This window comes from Cryptotermes secundus, unplaced genomic scaffold (assembly GCF_002891405.2).
Source record: "Cryptotermes secundus unplaced genomic scaffold, Csec_1.0 scaffold399, whole genome shotgun sequence".
In the NCBI taxonomy this organism is placed as follows: domain Eukaryota; kingdom Metazoa; phylum Arthropoda; class Insecta; order Blattodea; family Kalotermitidae; genus Cryptotermes; species Cryptotermes secundus.
In genome coordinates, this window is record NW_019727096.1 from 2,072,634 (window position 1) to 2,095,217 (window position 22,584).

Sequence of the window (22,584 nt, forward strand, 5' to 3'; positions counted from 1 at the left end):
TAAATTTAATAATAATAATAATAATAATAATAATAATAATAATAATAATATAATAATATACGTACATTAAAAGAAATGTGCAGTATGAGAAATTCAGGTAGTTGAAGTTAATCCCTGAAGATGGAGACAACATATTCCTCCGAGTCCTTGGTATTTTCTTAGTAGACGACAATATGTCACAACCCGAAAAAAATATTTTGGACTTATACCTTGTTTAAGCTGGATTTCCCCACATTGAAATCGATTACCTTTAATAAGCAGACAGATGATTTAACAATTCAGAAAAATTTGCAGGTGAGAGATCATTTTGAGACACGTACATAGATGGAAGGATAATATTAAAATGGCTCAGAATATGATAAGTGGGAAAGACTTTACAAACTTTGTAATGAGCTGGGTGCTTTCCAAAATGGAGGGATATTTATTAACATGGTAAGCTACTACCAGTTTCTGAAGAAGGACTTCTGCTTCATGGACGTAGTTAACACTTTTGTTTTATGTAACGGTCCTCTGATATTAGAGCACCTCATTAGTTCTGCATTCTCCTGCTACAGCTCATTGTGGGCTGACATGCAAAGTTCACGTACGTAGATATGTTGCCTCCTCGCTCCATTTTGTTAATCTCGCTGTCATCTGATGACACAGTAAAAGTGTTAGCTAATTCACGAACTGAATAGAAGGGATATCTGTCATCAGTGCAGGGGCTCTAAATTATGAATAAGTTCTGACCGAAATTCCTACGTACAGCAAATCCCCTTTCATATACTCCCATGTATTCTGATAACCCATTAACTTATAATACTCTCTTCTGGGATGTTACGCAATGTATTCATCTGGAAGTTAACAGACGTTTCGGCGAAATATACTCCTGAACAAACAAGAAGGAAACATCAAGTAGACCAAGCAGCTTGCTGCTTCTATTGTGCTCCTGGCGTGCTTGTCTTTCTCTTCCACTCTGAATTTGTAGACAATGTGTTCATCCGAACCGTCCGTATAATTCTACGTGTTATGGTATTCCTCAACTTGAGAAGCAATTATTGATAATCTATTAACTTTCTTCTTGAATAATACTGTCTTCCGTGAAGTGACTGTGTAGTCTAATACAGGTCTACCTACGTTTCGGAGAAAGACACTGCTACACAAGCAACAAACAGATCGGTCAGCTTGGATATTTCTTCTTGAATGCTTGACTTTTTATTTGAGCCTGAAAATGAAAGTAATACATTCTTCATAGAATTCTTTATAGTATACAATTATTGCATTGTGGGATGTAACGCCGTGTGGTCTGCTATAGTAACACACTTAAATCCTGCGAGGATACTTCGCCTCCAGATCCAGTCGCACAGGCTATTCTGACTGACATCTATCGTAGATTTCCGCAGTACCTAAAGCTAAATGCCGGTAGTGTGCCTCAATTAAACTGCGACCGATGTTTTCCAAATTCTTTTCAATTCATCATTCATTTAATAATCCTAAAATTAATCCTAAAATTTGACTCTGAATCGTCTAAGATACAACAATTTCAAATATCCCACAAAAGATCAGATCAACACTCACAGAATAAACACGATAGACTGAAACATATATTACGCGTCCTTCGTGAGATAGTGCATTATTTACATTTAATTACGGTCGAAAATTCGTTGCTATGGCAGTCGGAAATGACAATAAGTGTCACACTTACAGAAAATCTTTTTATATTTAACAGGTTGTTTATCCAAAAATTTCTCCAGGTCTGAAGTCCTTTGTGGCATTTCTTAACAAGCCTATTTTTTATGTTGAGGAGTTGTTAGCCTAACGCTCAACCCATAAGCTGGAGGACCACCCCTTGCCGGCTGTCCGCGACTGCTTATTCAATATATTTTCATCTTCCCTCCATACCTGGAGGGCGTCTCCTCCATCCGCAACCTGAGGACGCGCCATGCCGTGGTGACAAGGGACCCACCTAATATGGATAGAAGGATACTGGAAAATGTATTTGCTTTTTATAAGGAATTAGCAAGCCGTTACAAATATAATAAATATAAGTTAAGAGCAGCAGTTTGGAAAACTGGATGTGTAGCTACTTTGCAGCTTGCTCATTGGTACTTCAATAACGGAAGGCTTGTAACAAATGAGTAATCTCTTTTAGTTAATTATGGCCATCACACATATTCTCAGGGGATTCTCTACACAGTCCATTACCCGGCGTCCTTCTCTGTTGATGTGTCAAGTTCCTAGAAATTTACCCGTTCTATGTGCTCTAACATTTCGCTGTTTGCAGCTAATAATCGCCTTTTCTTTTGGACTCTCACACTTCCACGTGTACAGGAGTATACACAAAACCAAATAATTTAATATACAGAACTTGTAGAATAACCATGAAATGAGTTTTCGAACAAGGTGAAAATTTAAGTTCTGTAATACTTAAATTACTTTTGTTCTCAGGAGACAATTGTAAAGGTATGAATGTCAGAATGTTGATGTATTGCCTCGTGCTGCACTCATGTAAATAGGGTAAAAGTAGGCGTCCCTATGCGTCCCCCGGTGGAGTTCTCTTGAATTAAGAGGGTATCAGTTATTGTCTATCCTATTTTCATACACTTAACTCTCTCTGTACGGCTCTACAGCCCTTTTGGACTTTTGCCGCCTTTTCAGTTTCTTAATCCCATACACAGTCGGTAGGACTCCTTGAACAGCCCGTCACAAGACCCCTACCTACGCACTTGTGCCCGTATCTCCGTCCACACGACTTCAGTTGCTCGCCAGGCTTCGGCGCGTGAGGATCTGTATATTTACTCGTAGTGTGTATAGGCTGTAGTCGTATTTTAATTTATTGGCTATAGTTTTTAAATTAAAAATTAAAAATTTGCTTGTCTCGTGACTTGTCATATCGTCCACATTACTCGCGAGCATAGCGAGTCACACGAGCACGAGTAATGTGGACGCGCCTTTAGTGTATTATATCTATCCTAGGAATATTGATAAGGTTTTAATGCGGATGTGTATATTACATAGGGGAAACAATTTACAATTAATTATTTACAGAAAGTTGCACGACTCCCAGCGTCATGATACTATAAAACATGGTCATGGGTCCCACGGGACTCGGAAACAAGAATGACTTTACTGGTGAGAGCCACCAGCAATTTATCAGAAGATCAGATATATTATTTTCGCCCAATGTACCTAGGAGATTACTCTAAACGTCCGTCTCAATGGATCATTCGATAATATTAGCAATAAAGAGATATATAACAAATGAAAGGCAGTAGATAGTATAATAGTAATAGGTAGTAGCTGTTAATGATAATTCCCGACGAATTCCCAACTGTTGTTGCACCAGTATTAATTAGAATTGCTTTATATATCCCAAATTTTCGGAGTTTGTAATATTATTTTCAAATGATAAAAATGAGCTTATGAAAGTGTACAAATATTCAGCCTTTGAATATCATCGTCATCCTGTTTTAAGAAGAAAAGGAGAGAGAGAGAGGACGACGGATAATGTTCAAAAAGTCAATAATTATATTTATATAACATCGTCACAGACTTTAGATCTTATGTTTTAAAATTTCATTTTATAAGCACGATGTTAAGTGGCGTATGTCAGAAAGAATACATATGTGGTGAAAAAATTTTAAAATCATCGCAGATTTTTTATCCAGGCCTCTATAGCTAGACTAAACGGGTTTAGATATATGAATGAGCCATATATTTAAAGATATCAAACTAACTTCAAAAATAGTATAGACCATGCTCTTACCCTTTTAAGGCGACAAAATGGAAAGTAAGAATACATGGATGGAGAGTAGAGAGAGACACTGCATTTTAAAGGGGTAGGGGGAAATTCCAAAATTCATGGTTCCCAGACGGTACCCATTTGCCGTTCTGGTTAAGGTAGGTTGGAAAGAAAGTAATATATACTGATAAATGAAGCAGGTGAATCCCCGGGAAGTGGATTTCTTTACGTTATGGATAGAGGAAAGAAGCTGAACGAGGTATTTCTTTCAAGCGAAGTTTACGTGAAAAGCATTTATTTGAAGTCGGCTTGAACCTCCCAGAAATCACACAGAATTTCTGTTACAAAGATCATTCAGTTAATGTTATTCAGGAAAACCATGTAATCGTTTGTTTTTACGGTCCCGTCAAATCGCTGTGCGGATTACCGTATTTACACATGTATAGGCCGCACATTTTTTGCCAAAAATTCAAGAGGAAAACTAGGGTGCGGCTTATATTCGAAATAACACTTCATTTTAAAAAAAATATATTCATAATTAGTAATACAGGGTGTAATACTCCTGAAATAATATTCAAAGAAAATTATTTTTTCTATAATTTCTGTCTGAAAATTGTGCTGCGGCCTATACACGTAAATACGGTATTTATGTAAGTAACATTAAATAATTTGGCATGTATAATTATTGTATCCATATGAATTTAGAATCCATATTCCAGTTACTCATAAGTCAGTTGGAGATAAATACTTTTATCTTTTCTCAATCGTATGATTTTTATATTATTGTACTGAGGAGTAAAGTCAAGAAAATGAGCGTTTCATAATTCCAAAATGTTTAGAGGAAATGTTAAAAAGTGGTAATCAGTTATTGGTTTTAGATTTATATTTTGTCAGAATGAAAGATTATGAAGGAGAAAACAACTCAGGAGAACTAGACATCGGAGGAAACATTATATTTAAATTAATTTTAAAGTACAGTGGCTTGAGTCTATGGACTCGATGCATCTGACTCAGGATAGGGGTAATTTTCAGGGTATTGTGAGCACAGTAATGAACCTATGATTTTTATATAGAACTAGGAAATATTTTGCCAAGCTGAACGTCTGTCAGCTTCACAGAAAAAAGTTTGTACCATTAAGTTAGAAGTATTTGTGATTTTCTTGACAATCTGTAGTTGTTTGAATGAGATAACGTGATTTCCTTAATTATCACCCCCCAATCTGTGTTACTCTATGTTGAAAGTACACTTACTTGCATCAAGCCACAATTACTAGGGTTTCAAAAAACCATTACGAACTTTTACACTTTTTGTTTTCGAGGCAAAAGTCGTATACGTAGCAGATCTGTCTGTGCATGTGTTCAGTTGCGCTTGGACAAAGCCTGTAAAAATGCAGGTCATGGCTACAGGAGATTACTGCTTCATAATTTCATATATTCCAAGCATAATCAAAATAAAGTTAGCGACCACGTGAACTTTCGAGACGGCTGGAAGGCTTTGAATTCTGGGACACGGTGCGACGGTAGATCTGATATATGTGATTTTTGTTGCAGTCGTTTTCGCGATAAACGAAAAGAGAGAATAGAAAAAAAAATCCCAAACTGTCACGCGAAATATACATTTCGTTCGGATTGTCATAATACATGAAACGTTGTAGATTTATGCACGAAATTTGGTAGGCGAGGGATTTAAACGCATTTGGGAATTCTATAGGAAATAGTTTTACATGTATCACATAATTCTGTCACAAAGATCATACAAACTGTGACGTATTAACATTCGTTCTATCGATTGATTGATTGCTGGGTTATTTAATGTCAATTTAGACTACGCGGTAGGATGATTTTCCCGTGTGGAGGCGGGTTAGAATATAACCGCCTTAGCCCTACGAGTCGTAGAAAGCGACGAAAATAGAACCCGGTGCCTGGGGGTGTAACTGGGCCGCCCTGTCACTGGGGGATATAAATACAAAGACCTGGTTCTCCAGGTTGGGTGTCGGACGCAAAGCTGACGAGTTTGCTCTGTAAAAGAAGAATATTGTTGCGAAATCAAAAAGAGTGAAAGCCGGGGGAAAGCAAGCAGAATCTTCTAAGGAAGACTGCGGCTCAATAAATGCTGTTACGCCCATGGTGATAATGATGATGGTAGGATGAGTATGAATGACTTATTGGAAAGATATGGAAGGAAAGAGTCGTGGTTTATTTTAAGGTTATTCCCATTTTGCCAGTACAGAGACTGTCGTAATTGCAGGGGGATATTCATAAAAATAAAAGCAGTAGAAGCCTTTGACTTCAATAACTTTTAAAACTCTGGAAAGCGGCCGTCACGTGAATATGACCACTCACATCCATCTTGTGCCAAGGTTAAAAATGGATGGAGCTTCCTGTTGTGTGTTTAGTGGCACTGTCAGTCCTTCCGATTAATCAGGATCAAGTTATAATATAAAGGATAGCTTTAATGAGAGAAGGGAAGAAGAAATCAGGGTCAAAATTGAGGTACTACCTCGTGGTTTGGATGGACTGAAGAAAACCAGGAAAGACCTCAGTCAGTATTGGAGGTGTTCCGAGTGAGAGTCAAATTGATCGTCTATTGAATAAAAATCAGTTCCATTACCACTTGCGAAATCTTCTTTGGTAAAATATATGGAGCCACAGCTCCTCTCCACCATACGTTATGTTCATTAATTTAACCCAAGGGGCGGTTTTGCCTGTACAGCATCATAGAACTGTAGTTTTCGGTCGCCGTTAAAAGTAACCACAATTAACTCTGTGGCAAGAGTAGCCCGTGTGGACCCGCTCTGAGCATAACCACACCAAAAGGGGATAGCGTCCCTACCAAGGCCAGGCCCACGTCCTCATGAATCCGGGAGATAGTACCTAGGGCCCTGACCCAAGGTTACTGGAAATAGCAACAATCGGTTTTCCATGTTAGAAGCGGCTGCAGCCATTTTGAGGCAAATACTCAATTGTCACGAGGGCTACAAATGAAGATCGTCAGTGGCAGAGTGAACAAAGGAGGCAGGCCCCTCGGAGGCCTAGTTTATACAGATGAAAGTTGGGTCCTGAAACTCGAAGATGGCGGACCCGTATGCGACCTTACTCTGTATGGTGCTGGTATGTCGTTACGGGAAAATTATTATAGCATGTAGAGCCGTTTCTAGTCAACGGCTCGGTAAACACTTCCCCGCGGCAATGGATACACGCGAAGCAATAGAGGTACTGCTGAAGTGGTGTTTTCTATTCGGTCCGTACCGAAGGGTTATAAGGAAGACAATTGGGGCCACCAAGTTTAATTCTTTACGCGAGTCTGTGAAGAGAGGACTTGAGACGGATGGAGGGGGGGGGAGAGAGAGAGAGAGAGAGAAGGTGAAGAATTTCCACTGTTAGAAACTGTTGCCAGAGAACGGCTGGTGACGCCACAGCATGCCGGAAAAGACTTAATATGTGCTGTGGTGATCAGTGAACTTTGGAGATTAGCGGTGGTGCTGTAATTATTTTTACTTACGAGTCGTGAATGTATAAATAGTCAGTAAATCGAATATCCAATACAAAACCCTGGGTGCAGTCACATATTACGTGCCATTATAATAGTCGGAAGATCAAAGGAATTTGCTTGACGGATGAGAAGATGGGCACAACAGTTCTATCAGGCTCAGAACAAGTCATGACTCACTTCTTGAATCGACAGAGGAGGAGACAAACTTGTGGCTCATTTTTGTTCGAAATTTTTTAAATAACTTCCATGATTTTATCTCTCTTTTCTTTGCCTGGGTCGAATTGACATTGAAAATTGTATATCCTTTTTACATCGTATGAATTCTCGTATTCGACAAAAAATTAATTTGCCGTTAGACGTGTAATTTTCCTTTACAGTGTTCCGTTTCTGCACAGCAGTGAATGCTTAAATGCTTTTAATAACGCCAGATCAATTGTTTTGGTTTGTGTCCGTGGAATAGGTGAACTGGGGGTGGGATATTATTCGCCGCTTTCGGTGTCGCAAACTTTAGCATCGAATTGAACAATGGAAAACGAATGATAAATTGAAAAGAATTTAGAAAGAAGCCATCGTGGCCTGACTGTGGTGCTATTCCGGTATTCGCTTGGAATCACTGAGAAGAACCACGAAAACCACAATCAGAACAGCCGGAGAAGTATGAGGCATTTTTGGTATTTACATGCTTTCTGGTTTCTCACTCTGGAGCCACGAAGTTTGGGTGACGTCATATGAGATTATCTCAAGAGTTCTCTGGTGTTCCATACAAATCATCATTTCACCATTGCTCTATACTCGTTTACACCTGCCCGCCCTGAGCAGGCAGCACATTATCACATCTTTGGTCTTCCAGATGGGCGCTTCATAGAACAAGCTGGGATAGCGGTAATGTTCTAGACTTGTATCTGGAGGTGCTCCTTTTGAATCTCAGCCAGGATACCGGTTATCCTGACTGATGTTTTAGTGCTTTTTCTCAATCCCTCCAGGAAAATGCCTGAATATTACCTCGATTAGGCCATCATCGCTTCCTTAAAATTATTTTCAGTTCATCATTCATTAGTCACCCTGCAGCTAGGCCGTATATATTCTGAAAATTGAAAGCCTTCACTTGATGTGTTTACAGAGTAGGGAAGTTGTTTATTTTTTCTGCTAGCTGGGGATTTCAACGGTATTAGTTACTGGGTATGTTAACAGTCCGAAAGCACAAATTTCTTCCAAACAATATTTCAGAATTAATTTCTAAACCTCACAGGAAACACAATACATTTCTCTTTTAAATCTGTTAATATTGTTTAGAGAAACAATACTCCGTGGCCAGAATTCGGAATTTGTTTATAATTGAAAACAGGTGGTACATTAACCACACTGCATTTGAGGGGTTGAAACCTTATAACAAAACACGAAATGCCAAATCTGTTTTTTTATTTATAGGGACACGAACCTTGAATATTTAATAAATTAATATCTTTGGTGGATGTAACTGTGTGCGTATGAAGGCAAAAATACATCAAGAACATAAAAGCAACTTCTTCCGTCGCTCCAAATAAATGTTCCAGTCTTGCCCTGTATAAACATTAATAAAATATCTATTCAGGCTGACTATGTAGGCGGTCTGTACACTACATCTGATGCTTTATTATAATGAATCTCGTTTTCGTAGAAAAGCAAGATGGAATTCGGAACAACTCTTACTTTTGTTATTGTATTTGATTTCGAAATTGAATGGAACTACGGGATTCTGTTCTATTCCCTCTTTCCTGAATAGCAGGATGGGGTGGGATGGGGATGGATTACATAACCCCTACAGATAATAGCAGCAGTCGTTATAGCTGTAGCTGGTATGAGGTGTGTGCTTCAAAGCAAAATGTTTAGCTATCCTCTTGTAGCTTGCCACGCAATCGCATCCTCGAAACCACTCACTGCGCAGAATAACAAAAGATCAAGAGGTCATTTCCATTATTCAACAACACTGTTGCTGTAGCATTTACGAATATAAAGGGAATATACAGAGAACCGAAAGACGACCCTAAAACTACCCTGGAGCATACGTTTTAGGATTTGTTTCTCGAATACTTCAGTTGAATGTATCCTTATATATATATATAATGTAACAGTGAGATGAAAGCTCTGAAATTACACAATTTCGGGTTACCACAGTAACGAATTGTTAGTTCTTATAGCGATTGTTTACTGGCTGGACGGTCTGGGTTTGATTCTTTGGCAGGAGTAAAATTTTCTCTTCTGCATAATATCAGACCGGTTGTGGCCCACCCACTCTGTCCCCTGAAGTAAAGCGGCTGGGATGTAAAGCTGACCACTCATGCTCAACTAGGACCGGCTTCAAGAAAACGTGGATCTGTATATCCACTCATACCATATGGCTTCATGACACAGTTCGTAATTAGTTACACACAGGGAAAATTTATCTTTCTCTTAACCAAGTTCCTTTCAGAATATCAATCACAATTGTCCCACCATTTGAAACAGTGGAACCTATCTAGTTACAAGATTAATACATCGTGAAGTTCTACCTCCACTTCACCATACATCTTCATGGCCTGGTGCTTAATTATGCATGTGCGCAACTTCGCTTTTTATGAATGATCAGACCTGTAGCTAAAATGCCACGATGCAGATGATAGGAGTTTGCTGGATTTAGAAATAAGGAGAATAAAGTTAGTTATATTTTATTGCTAGTGGGGTGGGACTAAGCCCCTCGCACTGCGGCCACTTCTGGCCTATTGTACAAGCCCTACATGATAGGTGAGGGTGATTGTGGAGCAATTAGTGGAATGAAGATTGGCAGGGGAAACCGAAGTACTCGGAGAAAACCTGCCCTAGCGCCACTTTGTCCGCCACAAATCCCACTTGACCAGACCAGGGATCGAACCGGGGCCGCCGCGGTGGGAAGCCAGTGACTAACCGCTTGAGCTATGCCGCGGCCTTACAATTAGTTTATACATGGTCTGTGTCTGGCTTCAAATTACTTTAATTGGATGATGCAGCTGCGAACATTTCGAAGTGTAATTATGAAACATTGGAGATACGAAGTTAGTACGAAATGTTCTATGAGACTGTTAGAGGCGAGGCACCATGTGCTGTAGCGATGGAAGATAAAACTACAGTTATAAATCCTGCAGGTTTTGTTTCAATCCGGACAATGGAAATAACATATTTATTCAAGAAAGTATTTCAGTTAACTGCAGCAACCTGCTTGAGTCTTCCGAAAACAAAAAATGATTTTATTTAGTTCATAGAGCTTATTAGTGTACGAAGAACACTATCTTCGAGCTTATTTAATGTGCAACTTTCGAAAAACAAGAGATATGAGACCATATAGTCCAGTAGCAGTTCACTGGACGTTTCGGAGAAATATACTGCCTCTATCTTCAGGGTCAACAAGCAAAGGAATGAAGAAAGTAGTAAGAAGATAGTACAAAAATAAACCATCTGCTTGGATAAATGACTGATTTTGTATATTATTCAGTTTTCTTATTTTTATTTAAAACGACGTTACGGTGACTGGATTATGTCTCCGTCCTCGCAGAGAAAGCCTGCTCTCTTTGCCCAAAAAGAGTAGGCTTTTTACGTGAGGATGGAGTCAGTGCAGTCTCCGAAACCTCATATTAAATAAAATTAGGATGTAGGATTTAAGGTTTTCAATAATTTTCTGGGATGTGATGCTGTGTAGTCCGTTGAAATTCAACCGACAGAGCTGTTTGCTGCCTGTTTCATGCTGGTTTCTTGCCTGTCTTATGCTTCTTTCCTGTAGATGGAGATATGTTCTACCTAAACGTCGGTTGACTTTCAGCGGACTAAAAACATTGTATCCCAGAAATGGGCCTATTAAAAAATTAGGACTATGGTAATGTCGAAAAATATGTCATGCTGTTAATATTAATATAATATATTCTTAGTCATAAAATTGTAACTTTTGTTATTCCTCGAAGTTTCCTGGTGGTGGATTTCTACCAGACTACAAGACCCCACATTCAGGTCATCGTCTTCAACTTTGGTGTGCTTAAGTTGGGTATTGGTAGCTTAAAGTGGCTTACTACTTTTTAAAACGAATGACGCATGAAATACGACGTGGAGACCTTCATTTATAGTCACGTGATAGAGTTTCCTCGAGAATCCTGGTTCTTTAGTTTTCCTGCGTTAATATACCCACGTAATGTGAGACAGTCTGGTATAAGCCGGGCCTAATTATGTTCTTTGACAGCTAAGGCTGTTTCAAAATTTGAATCTAAATTAGTTATAAAGTAAATATATCATCATAAGCTTCCGTAATCTGCGGAAAATAGTTTAGACTAAGCATGCATTATTGAAAAGGAAACCTTAGGTTAATTCTGAAGTCGGATAACTTCTGAATCGAAGTATATAAATTAATTTGTTCTGTAAAGGCCAAGGGTAGGTATGGTTCACAGTGAAACGCAGTTCTGACAACAACTGACTCCCCTCTGAGCTCTAAAACTATTAAATTTCAACTAAGAGAAAATAGTTAACTTGCATAAACTAAGACTATGCCGCTACGTGAAAAATACCCCAACAACGGGGGACACTTTCACATGTACACAATAAATATTAAGCACCTAAACTCTACAGTTATAAACACTGCCAAGTTTCCGGGGTTTCGTGACTAAAATAACGGGTTAAGGATTGGATGGTTGGATTTATTAACACCTTTTACAATCACTTTTTAATCACAATCAATGACTGCCCCTTTCTGACTTGATTACGACTGTCTTCTCTTCTGCTGTGACTAACCGCTTGAGCCATAGCTCAAGCGGGTAGTCGCTGGCTTCCAACTGCGGCGGCCCCGAGTTCGATCCCGGGTCTGGTCAAGTGGGATTTGTGGTGGACAAAGTGCCACTGGGGCAGGTTTTCTCCGAATACTTCGGTTTCCCCTGCCAATCTTCATTCCACCAATTGCTCCACAATCACCCTCACCTATCACCAAAGGCTGGTACAATAGGCTAGAAGTGGCCGCAGTACAAGGGACTCAGTCCCACCCCACTAGAAATAAAAAAAATAAATACCTAAAATAATAGACTTTAAGTATTTTTAATTTTAGACAACAACCGCGCATCACTAGGATTTTGCATATCTTATTAATTTACATTCTTTATAACATGTATTCGCTATAATAATAATAATAATAATAATAATAATAATAATAATAATATGACTCCATATTAAGACAATTCAATTCAAGAACTTGGTTTGTTTTTCTTGTAACTCGCCTGATAATGACTTAGAGGTGTAAACATGTAGCCTACACCTTCGCATAGTAACTAAACAATAGAGATACAATAGTATCTATTTTGTCTTCATCTTTAAGATGTATTTGTGTTATGCTGACGGCCAAATTAACACGATTTCGAACACACAACAGGATTTAAACCATAAAGGAATACTAAATCTAGCATGTGCTTAAATTTGTGAAAGTCTGCTGTCCTGATTACTGTAATTCTATTTAGAGAAATCGTTTCTCTAAATTTGGCCAGATATTGCAAAAGATTTTAAGATGTGTCATTTGTCAAAAAGAAATCACTTTGGAACAACAGACACATTCGCTTCTGTTGGAAATAAAGTAACATTTTAATTGAAGTTATATAGCTTTTCATGTGTGTACCTTGTCACGTCATATGAAAGTTTAAGTAGCGGATGATATTATTTTAGCAAGCATTCTTGGTCATGAATTATGTCTCTGCATATAAGAAACGTTTTGTAACCGTAATACTTATCATTATCATTACGAAACTTCAAGTTACCTTAGCAACAAATTGCAGAGCGTAAATATGTTGCATGAACATAAGTTATGTAGCAGGTCACGGAAAGCGAGCTTTGTTTCATTTTGTCGTGTCGGTACTATGAGTATTGCTAATGGTTTATGTGGATATGTAAGCTCAGTGTATTATATAGAGGATAAAGTTTACGTGTAAGATTTGAGATTTTCACGGTGGTGGCTATGAACAATGCCGTCTTCTGGGATGTGGCGCCATGCAGATATTTTGTTAATCGACGTTTCGGAGGAACATATCGCCTCCATCTTCAGGGTATAAGAACTCTGCGAGAGATTAACCTTGAAGATAGAGGCGATATGTTCCTCCGAAACGTCTGTTAACAAGATATCTACACGGCACCACATCCAAAAAGACGGCATTCTTGATAATATTTACGATTGGATATTTGTGCGTGATATTCTAGGGAAATAACGCAAAAACCCTTCCCCCGACTTACCGTTGAGTAACATGCAGGACTAAAAGGAATCCGGTAGATAACAAAGGATATTAATAATACGATTATCTTGTATAACAAACGATGAATATTCCCGTTTATTTCTCAACATGTGTTACGACCCTTTTTTTTTTTTAATGTGCAACTTTCGAAAAACAAGCAGAAGAAGAGTAATGGCGAAATGAAAACAGAGGAGAACTGTCTTCAAGCAATTGACACCATGTAGACCGGTATAAATTCGCTCTACTCTGAAGATGGAGATATTAATTATCTCCGAAAACTCCACGGACTTCTACCTTACTTCACTGCGTCATATTTCAGAAGCACTCTTATTAATTTCCGCCTTTTGTTAATTTGTCACATCGAAGTATGGACCTTGATAAGAATTCTGCAGTGTGCATGAAATATTTTATGCTCTTACATCGGTTTCAGTTGATTTCTTACTTGTCTACTGATGGCCTAGCCGTATCTGATGCGCTATCGGATGTTTCCCTCGCAAATATACACAATTCGCTTTTTTTCTTAACGTAAAGTAAATGAATACATAGGAGATAATCTGGATTGATATGTGATAAAATATTATTTTGTTCAATATATTGCAACACGATAAAACAACAGTAACTGCCAAAAGTAAGAGAAAATTCCATTTTCGTAGTGGGGTAAAAAAAGTGCTACTTCGACTTCACTAATAATGAGATCAGTAATCAGGGTAGAAAAATCGGAGTACCTGAAATTCGGCAGTGACACTGATTATTCTATTATGTCTCTTGATTTTCCTCAGTCCCTCCGCGTAAATGCTGGTGTATTGCCTCAAATATCAATATGGCAGCTTCCTTCTATGTGATACGTACACTTCTCTCTCTCCTCTTGCTTCCACTTTGGAGTTTGGGGCTGATTTCTCAGTTTTATGATCATTTGACAGATGGTAGGACTCCTTGGACGGGTGATCAGCTCGTCGCGAGGCCTTTACCTAATCACAGGACAACACAAACATAGAATAAATGCATACACAGTAAACAACCATAACTTGTGTGAGATTCGAACCCACGATCCCGGCTTCCAAGCGAAAGAAGACAGTACATGCCTTAGACCCCTCGGCTATCGTGACCGGCCCTTCTGTATAATTTACAATTTATCATTCACTAATTATCCTACTGTTTTACGAGTGTTACTTTCTGGGATGCGATTTAAAGTAGTTCGATAGTTCACTTGACGTTTCGGAGAAACCTACTGCCTACATCATTATTTTCTAGATATAACCCAAACAAGGAAATGTTTACCTTCTTACTGGTTCTCTGTCTCACATTTCATCGTTGAAGATAGAGGCAGTATGATCTTCCGAAACATCCTTGAACTTCTACCTGGCTAAGTGTCATCACACCCCTGAAGAGAGTATAACCTGCTCCTCAAATGACTGCACTACACTACTGACGAGATGGAAGCGTGTGCTAAAGGGGAAAGAAAACTAATTGCAGACACGACGTTGCGCGACGGGATGCAGCCACTGTGTGTAGCTTTACCGTCTTTAAATGGATTGACGTTTACAAATTAGGGTGGAACTGGCGCTCTACCGCAAGAGTTTGCCAGCGTCACCTTGCCAGATGTGGACTGCAAATGAGAATTCCTTGAGCTAGAACCCAGCGCCTGTCAGTTGTACAAGGAAATTCTGTGATGTGTAATTAAACCTAAGCCATACGCAGCCCTAAGTAAGAAGCAGTTGGTGCATAAGAATTTGTTTTCATTTCTCTTCCACTGCTCAGTCACTCCAGCTCGTTCAGCCATTGAATTAATTCTGAAATAATGAACTATTTTGAGCATCCTGCATGCTTCGTATTCTACAGATCCCGGTATCAAATCCCGGCCCAGAGACCCACCATCCTGACCGACTTTACTCGTGTACACTTCAGTTCCTGCAGGAAAGAGACGCGAGATAATCCAACCGCTTTTCTGCCACTTTCTCCAGCTTATTGTCCACTAACCTGTGAGTCTGCTGTTCATGTCTTATGCAGTGGATTTAACACAGAACTCCCACAGTTATTGTAGCGTGTAGAGCAGCTGATGTGTAGCGACCTCGAAAAAGACAACGAAACAACATTCGTTACTAGACAACAAATTATTAATAAGGAAGAATATGCGACCTTTGCTGGGTGACATCTTCGCGGACAAGCACGTCCCCATGGAGATGATCGGGGCAACAATGGAAGAGCTGTGTTTTCTGCGTGGTCCGTGTCGAGGTGTTATAAGCGAGACGCGGTTTAGAGCTTAGTCAGAGCAACCCGTGTGGGGGCGGGGTCGAATACCTCCACCGTGACCTTGCGAGTCGTAGGAGGGGACAAAGAGTGAAGTCTCAAACCTGAGACAGTAAAATATGGTCACGAGTCCCAATGGACTCGGACCCGAGAAACACTGCGCTGGCAAGGACCAGCAGCATATAAAAAAGACAGACCTGTCTTCTCTTCAGAGAGGGCACCCCACAAAAACAAGACCGTAACTGTCAAAGAGTAATAAATATCTGGTCAAGAGCCCGAGATGGGGCTCGACACAAAGACTTACTGACTGACTGACTGACTGACTGACTGACCGTCAGTCGTAATGTGACTTAGACTTGGAGCTTAGTCAGTTGAGAGGCAGTGTAGAGAAGACAAGTAGGTTGTCGTGAAATGACATTGAGTGAGTTGCAAGAGTGCTCAGTTGGAAATTTCTGCTGTGTATAGAATATCTCATGTGCGATATATGATGTGTGTAATTCAGTGAGAATGTTACAGTTCCTATGTTAAAATAAGTTACTAGGCAACGGCTAGAGGAGACTAATGGACTGAGATCACTAGTCTATGTGTGAAAGTGATGTGTAATTTTAGTCACGTGTCAGTAAAACCAATACCCAATTCAGACCCCTTTCAAGAGTCAGTCAAAACCGTGACAATATTTTCACGCGATGGAGTGATTATAGACGGGGCTTGAATTGGCAGTCGGATTTCTTGAACACTTTAACACATAATTCGTGACTACACTTTAAATATCACTGCCACACGAATGTTAGCGTTCTCATCACGGCCTTCAGTCCTCGTAGGCTGGCGGCTATCTCACACAACCTCTTACTCTTCTAACTGCCTCCTTAGCACTCTCTCGTAATGTCAGGTGCTCCTCCTTATATAGCCTCGACACGAACCGCACAGAAAACACCACTTCCACAGCTTTTCTATTGTTACGTGCCTGTCTGTTATGGCCATCACATGACGGCTGCTCAATCACTGCCTAGCAAAGGGTCTGATTATAGAGCCGTTCCGTAGCAAAAGCTGTCTTTTCTGACTTCACAATTCTGGCTTTCAGCAGACATGCCACAAATTATGGAATTTGCTTATGCTCTTGGGATTCGGGACATTTAAGTCCGTGTAGCCGCACGGTACAAGCTTAAAGTTCAAAGAATTGAACTTCGAATTTCAATAGGGATAAATGATTTCTATCTTTTTCAAAATAGCCAGGCCGTCTATGGGGTCCATCAAGCCGCTTACCAAGTTGGTCCAGGGGTTTCTTTCTAGCAGCAATGCGGCTGTAATGTGAATCTGACCGCTAACCTCTGTTATTTACAGTGGTTAAAAATACCTCAATTTATACCCATATTGCCCAATTAGCCTTCATGGTGTGGTACTTAATCAAGCGCAAGAAAACTTTACCATTACGTTTACTCTGTATTTTGTCCATATGTACGGTAGTCACGGCTGTTACAGCGGTGTTCCAGTATTGCGATAGAGCATTCGAACGTGACCCTTAATCCAAATTTAATCAAATTAGTGAATTTTATTTCGGTGTTATTGAGTTTTCAGAGTTTTAGGTATTACATAAGGAAAGGAAATATATTCTGGTTGTAGAACGAATATTTTGATTATAGGGAATTAATTTCTTGTAAAAAGAATTATGTAAATTAAAAACGTAATTTACATATATCCATATAAACATAATATATCAATTAAGTCCGTGCTGTGAAATGTAAATTCTTCACCCGGCATAAAGGTTTTGTCCCGTACAAATTTATGTGTAGTTCACTTCATGCTGAATCATCTAGTTTCATTGCTTTAACTGGCCACAATTATCGACCTTGTGTGCGCAGAGCCCTAATGGAAACATTCCATTGTGTAATTATTTATTAATTTATCACAATGTCACATATACGAGTATATACACTAGACACTAAATTGTTGATTCATAACAAAAAATGTTTTGATCATTGTAATTCATCTTCTGGTAGTATGTGTATTTGTTATATGCGTATGTTCTATTCTGTGTATTTGGACAGAAGACGAAGTGACAGGAGGTTGATGGAAACTGCACAACGCGAAACTTCATAAATTTCACTCCTCACCAAATATACAGGGTGTTTCAAAAAGAGCTTTACAACTTTGAAAGCTTATATAAATTTATACAGAGGACATACACAATGTTTTGAACTGTCATAATGTAGGAAAACACACCGAGTTTCATGCACGTGGTACTGTAGTACCCAGTACCGCCACCGGGAGCGCTCCCGAAGTTGAAATCAAGATGGATACTTTCACAGGTGCAGAGCATCCTCGTTGTGTGTTTTGGTTCCAAGAAACGAAGTCTGCTACACAAGTTCAAAGGGAACTTCGCACTCAGCATCGCAAGGAACCTCCTAGTAGGCCTACAGTTTACTCCTGGCACAAGAATTTTGTTCAGACCGGATGTTCTGTGTGCCTTGCCAAGCCACCCGGTCGGACACGTGTTTCTGACAATACAGTGGAACAGATTAGGGAGAGCTTCGTTCGAAGTCCACGAAAGTCAACTCGAGGTACGTCTCGGGAAACTGGTATTCCAAATGTTACTGTGTGGCGAGTGTTACGAAAACGTTTACACTTAAAAGCGTACAAACTATCCATCGTTCAACACCTTACGGTCGCAGATAAGGTTGTTCGTAAGGAATTCTGTATGCAAATGTTTCATCGGATACAAGACGATGAGAAGTTTCTGGACTCCGTAATTTTCAGTGATGAGACCGCGTTTCATATCAGTGGTAAGGTCGATACTCACAACTGCAGGATGTGGGGCAGCGAAAATCCACGTGTCTCCCTGGAACATGTTCGGGATAGCCCAAAGATGAATGTGTTTTTCGCCCTCAGCAAATAAAGAGTGTGCGGCCCCTTCTTCTACATGGAGACGACCATTACCAGTAGCGTATATCTGGACGTGCTCCAAGAGTTCCTCATTCAGTTAGACAGACGAAGATGACCAAGAAGGACGCATTCACTTCCAGCAAGACGGCGCACCCCCTCATTACCTTGGAGAAGTGCGCGAGTACCTCAACACCCGTTTCCCAGGTCGGTGGATTGGTAGAGCGGCGCCGATAGCATGGTCACCTCGTTCCCCGGGTCTTACTCCCGTGGATGTTATCTTATGGGGATTCGTTAAAGATCGAGTGTTCGTACCGCCTTTGCCTGCAAATGTCGTTGAGCTCCGAACTCGAATTACTGCCTCAGTTGCAGAAGTGACCCCAGAGATGCTACGTAGCGTGTGGCAAGAGACTGACTAGAGGTGGGACGTCTGCCCCATTACCAATGGAAGTCACATTGAACCGTAACTATCCGAGGTAAAACTCGGTGTGTTTTGCTACATTATGACAGTTCAAAACGTTGTGCATGTCCTCTGTATAAATTTATATAAGCTTTCAAAATTGTAAAGATCTTTTTGAAACATTCTGTATTTAGAATTATTAAGTCAAGGAAGATGAGATGGGCAGTGCATGAAGCACGAATAAATAAGAAGAGATATTCATACAGGATTTTACTGGAATAGTCGGAAGGAAAGCAGGGAGACATAGAAATAGGCAGGAATATAATATTAAAATGGATATTTGAGAAAGAAAGTATTGGGTGGTATGGACTGGATTCATTTGTCTCAGGATAGGGATGAGCAGCGGGCTCTTGTAAACATGGAAATTAAACTTCGGGTTCCGTACATTTTTGGCAAGTTCTACAGTGTCACAGTAAATGGTGGCTTCTCAGGAAAGATTCAAATCCATGGAGTCAGTTACATAATTCTGTGTAGTGAATTGTATGCTGTCAGTTGTACAGTCATTATAGATAAAAAGAGGGATATTTCGGTGATGTTATTTTCCGACTACCTAATTAGCTAGACTATGTAGTGTAGAATTGAAGAATGAAGGACGATTATGAATTGTGAAGGAAACCATCTTTTTCTGACTATATGGCATTAGACTGGATGTACTGAGTAATACCAGGAAACCCCTCAGTAAAGATAGTCGGTGTCTCCACCAAGATTCAAACAAAGTCACTCCAGAGTGCAGATCAAAAGACCTACATATATATCAGCCCACTCTGTGAGGGGTTATCGTTCAAGAATTATTAATAAAATTAGCTTTTTTAAATCGAAGTTGAGATATAATCGGAGTCAACAATATTTTTGGGGAGATTCAATTCGACATCAATGACCGAAGCATTGGTTTTATTGCTTCTTGTTGTGTGCTGAAACTCTTCTCATCGGGTTTTCTGTTGTTCTTTGATTTTTCTTTCTTTCTTTATTTCTGTTGGCTAATGGGATATTGATCAGAACAATCACCTCCGCTCTCAAGATTACCCATAGTGACATAAATACTTCCCAACCACATAATATTTGTCTGGGGCATACGGCAGTGCAACTGATTGAGGCACTATGCTGCAAGCCGGAAGGTCGTGGGTTCTGTTCCTTATGAAGGCATTGGATTTTTCAATATACCTAATCCTTCCAGCCGCAATATGGCCCTGGGGTCGACTCAGCCTCTAACAGAAATGAGTGCCAGGAATCTTCCTGGGGATAAACGGAGGCCGGAGCGTAAGACTGACAACGTTACCGCTATGTATGAGCCGTTTGTCTACAAAATGTGGGAGCCTCGACCTCTCAAAACCCTATGGGCCTCCACGGCTTGTTACAGGGATAGCTGTACCTTGTATATTTGGCTTGAACGCCTAGAATGGACGACAAGATACACCTTTATAAAAGCAAGGAGAGTGAAAAACTAGTATGCCTTAACAAAAAGAAGTATCCGCAAGTCGTTGACTCTGTATTGTGGTCTAAGTATCTGGATGGGAGAATGAGGAAACGTATGTTTTTCTCAGTATACAAGCAATGCCAATTATCTCTGTCCTAGTACAAAAACTTGTTCCATTCCTTTAAACTCTTCATTTTGTGTGTCGAGGAAGACTGAGTTTCTTCTTCTTCTTCTGCTTGTTTCTTCAGACATACTGGGGAAAGAAGTAGGAAGGCGAGAGAGAGAGAGAGAGAGAGACCACTTTTGACGTCGTGACTAGAGGTTGTAAATGAGCAAAAGGAATGATGGTGAACGGTACGCAGAGAGACAAAGATAGAATGACTAAGAGAGACGAAAACGCAAAAAGTTCGGTTCACTTTTCATCTGTACAAGTCGACAGTGACACAAAAAGAAAACAATTAAAGAGGAGTGGAACAATAAAAAGGACAAAATAGAAAGGAATCCAATTCAATGGAAAAAAACAGAACTTGGAAAGAACTGGAAACATCCCCAGAAACAGCAGCAGCATTGGATACGCTAAAGACTATCACTTTCAAACAAAATGTAAGGTTAATGTAACGTTGTCGAAGTATTGCTCGGTACGATTATTAAAAACCATTCCATGTGCAGATAATTGCATAATGAGAAGCGTCATCATCTGTATTCCTCATCAAATATTAATAAATACAATAAATACTAAGAAGCAAGAGATGTGCCAGGTATGTAGCACGTATGAGAAAACCATAGTATCGTATATACAATTTTTGTTGGAAAATGAAAGTAAAGAATTCTCTATGAATGCCGAGGAATAGATAAAAAAAAAGTAAAGCTATCCCTGTACCAGGGCGTGAAGGCCCATAGGTTTGTGTGATGTTGAGGGTCCCACATTATCTACACAATCGGCTCAAAGTTGGCTGTAAGGTTGTCAGTCTTACGCGCCGGCCGCTCTTTACTCCCCGGGAAAATTATTTAATTAATTCCTGGTGCTCATTTATGTTAGAGGTTGAGTCGACCCCAGGGCCACAGTGCGGCCTGAAAGATTAGGTCAACTGAAAAAAATTCAATGGCCGAAGTATAGATGGAAGGACAATAATATATATATCTTAAAATAATAGGATGAAATCATGTGAACTAGATTAATTTAATTCAAGACAAGGGTTCTTGTTAACACGGTAATGAACACTCTGGTTCCATAAAATGATGGAAAATCACTGAGTATCTGAACAACTGTTAGTTTTATGAAAACCTCATCTCCGTGTAATTAGACAGTTGATTGGCTAGATATTTTAAAAAGAGTTTTTATTTGGCGAGATGCATTTATAACCTTTCTAATTAATTTTATTGCATTCAGTTTACTTTATTTTGGAATGTGACGCCGTTTAGCTTCGTTGACAGCTACTATGTTTCGAAGGAATAAGTTGCCTCCAACTTCGGGTAGAATAGTACTGTGAATGTGGAAACAGTAGATTCTTCCGAAACGTTGATGTCTATCTACCACATTCCACAGCATCTGCCGAATCTTTCTCCTTAGTAATAAAGCTCTAGACTTATATTCGACAGGTACTTGGTTTGAAAATCGTCCAGCACAATGGCTGAAATTGTTCGTGGTTTTCCGTAGTCTGTCAATATAAATATTGCATAGTACCACGATTAGGCGATGATCTCTTCCTTCCAGATTTTGTATCTAATTTATTATTCGTCTGTTAACATACCATTGCACGCTGTATAGTTTAACCACCGATGACGTCACTAAACAACACAACGACGTTCTACGTATACATGAGTTGTCCCTTTGCTTAACTAATTAAGCACTTAAACAAGGAGGAATGTTTGTGAGTCGATATATAGATCCACGTATTCTTGAAGTCTATAATAGTTTGTTAGTTGTTAGCTTCACGATCCTAAAATTTACCCCCTGTGAAGGAGCCCCCGGTTCCCAGAACCGGTCTGGATGAAATTTTACGAGGAACCTAAATACTTTAAATTTTCAAGATATGATTTTTATAAACATTACGGGTGGGGATTTGATCCCGTCATCGTCGAGAGAGAAGTTTTACTAATGTATCTGATTAACATGCTGCTTCCATCTTCAGT

The 22,584-nt window shown here is 39.6% G+C and overlaps 1 protein-coding gene across 1 annotated transcript in view; it reads left to right on the top strand.

The window, feature by feature from the left end:
• LOC111864390 (discoidin domain-containing receptor 2) overlaps positions 1 to 22,584 on the top strand; it is a 214,110-nt gene that overhangs the window by 82,592 nt on the left and 108,934 nt on the right. The window lies entirely within an intron of this gene.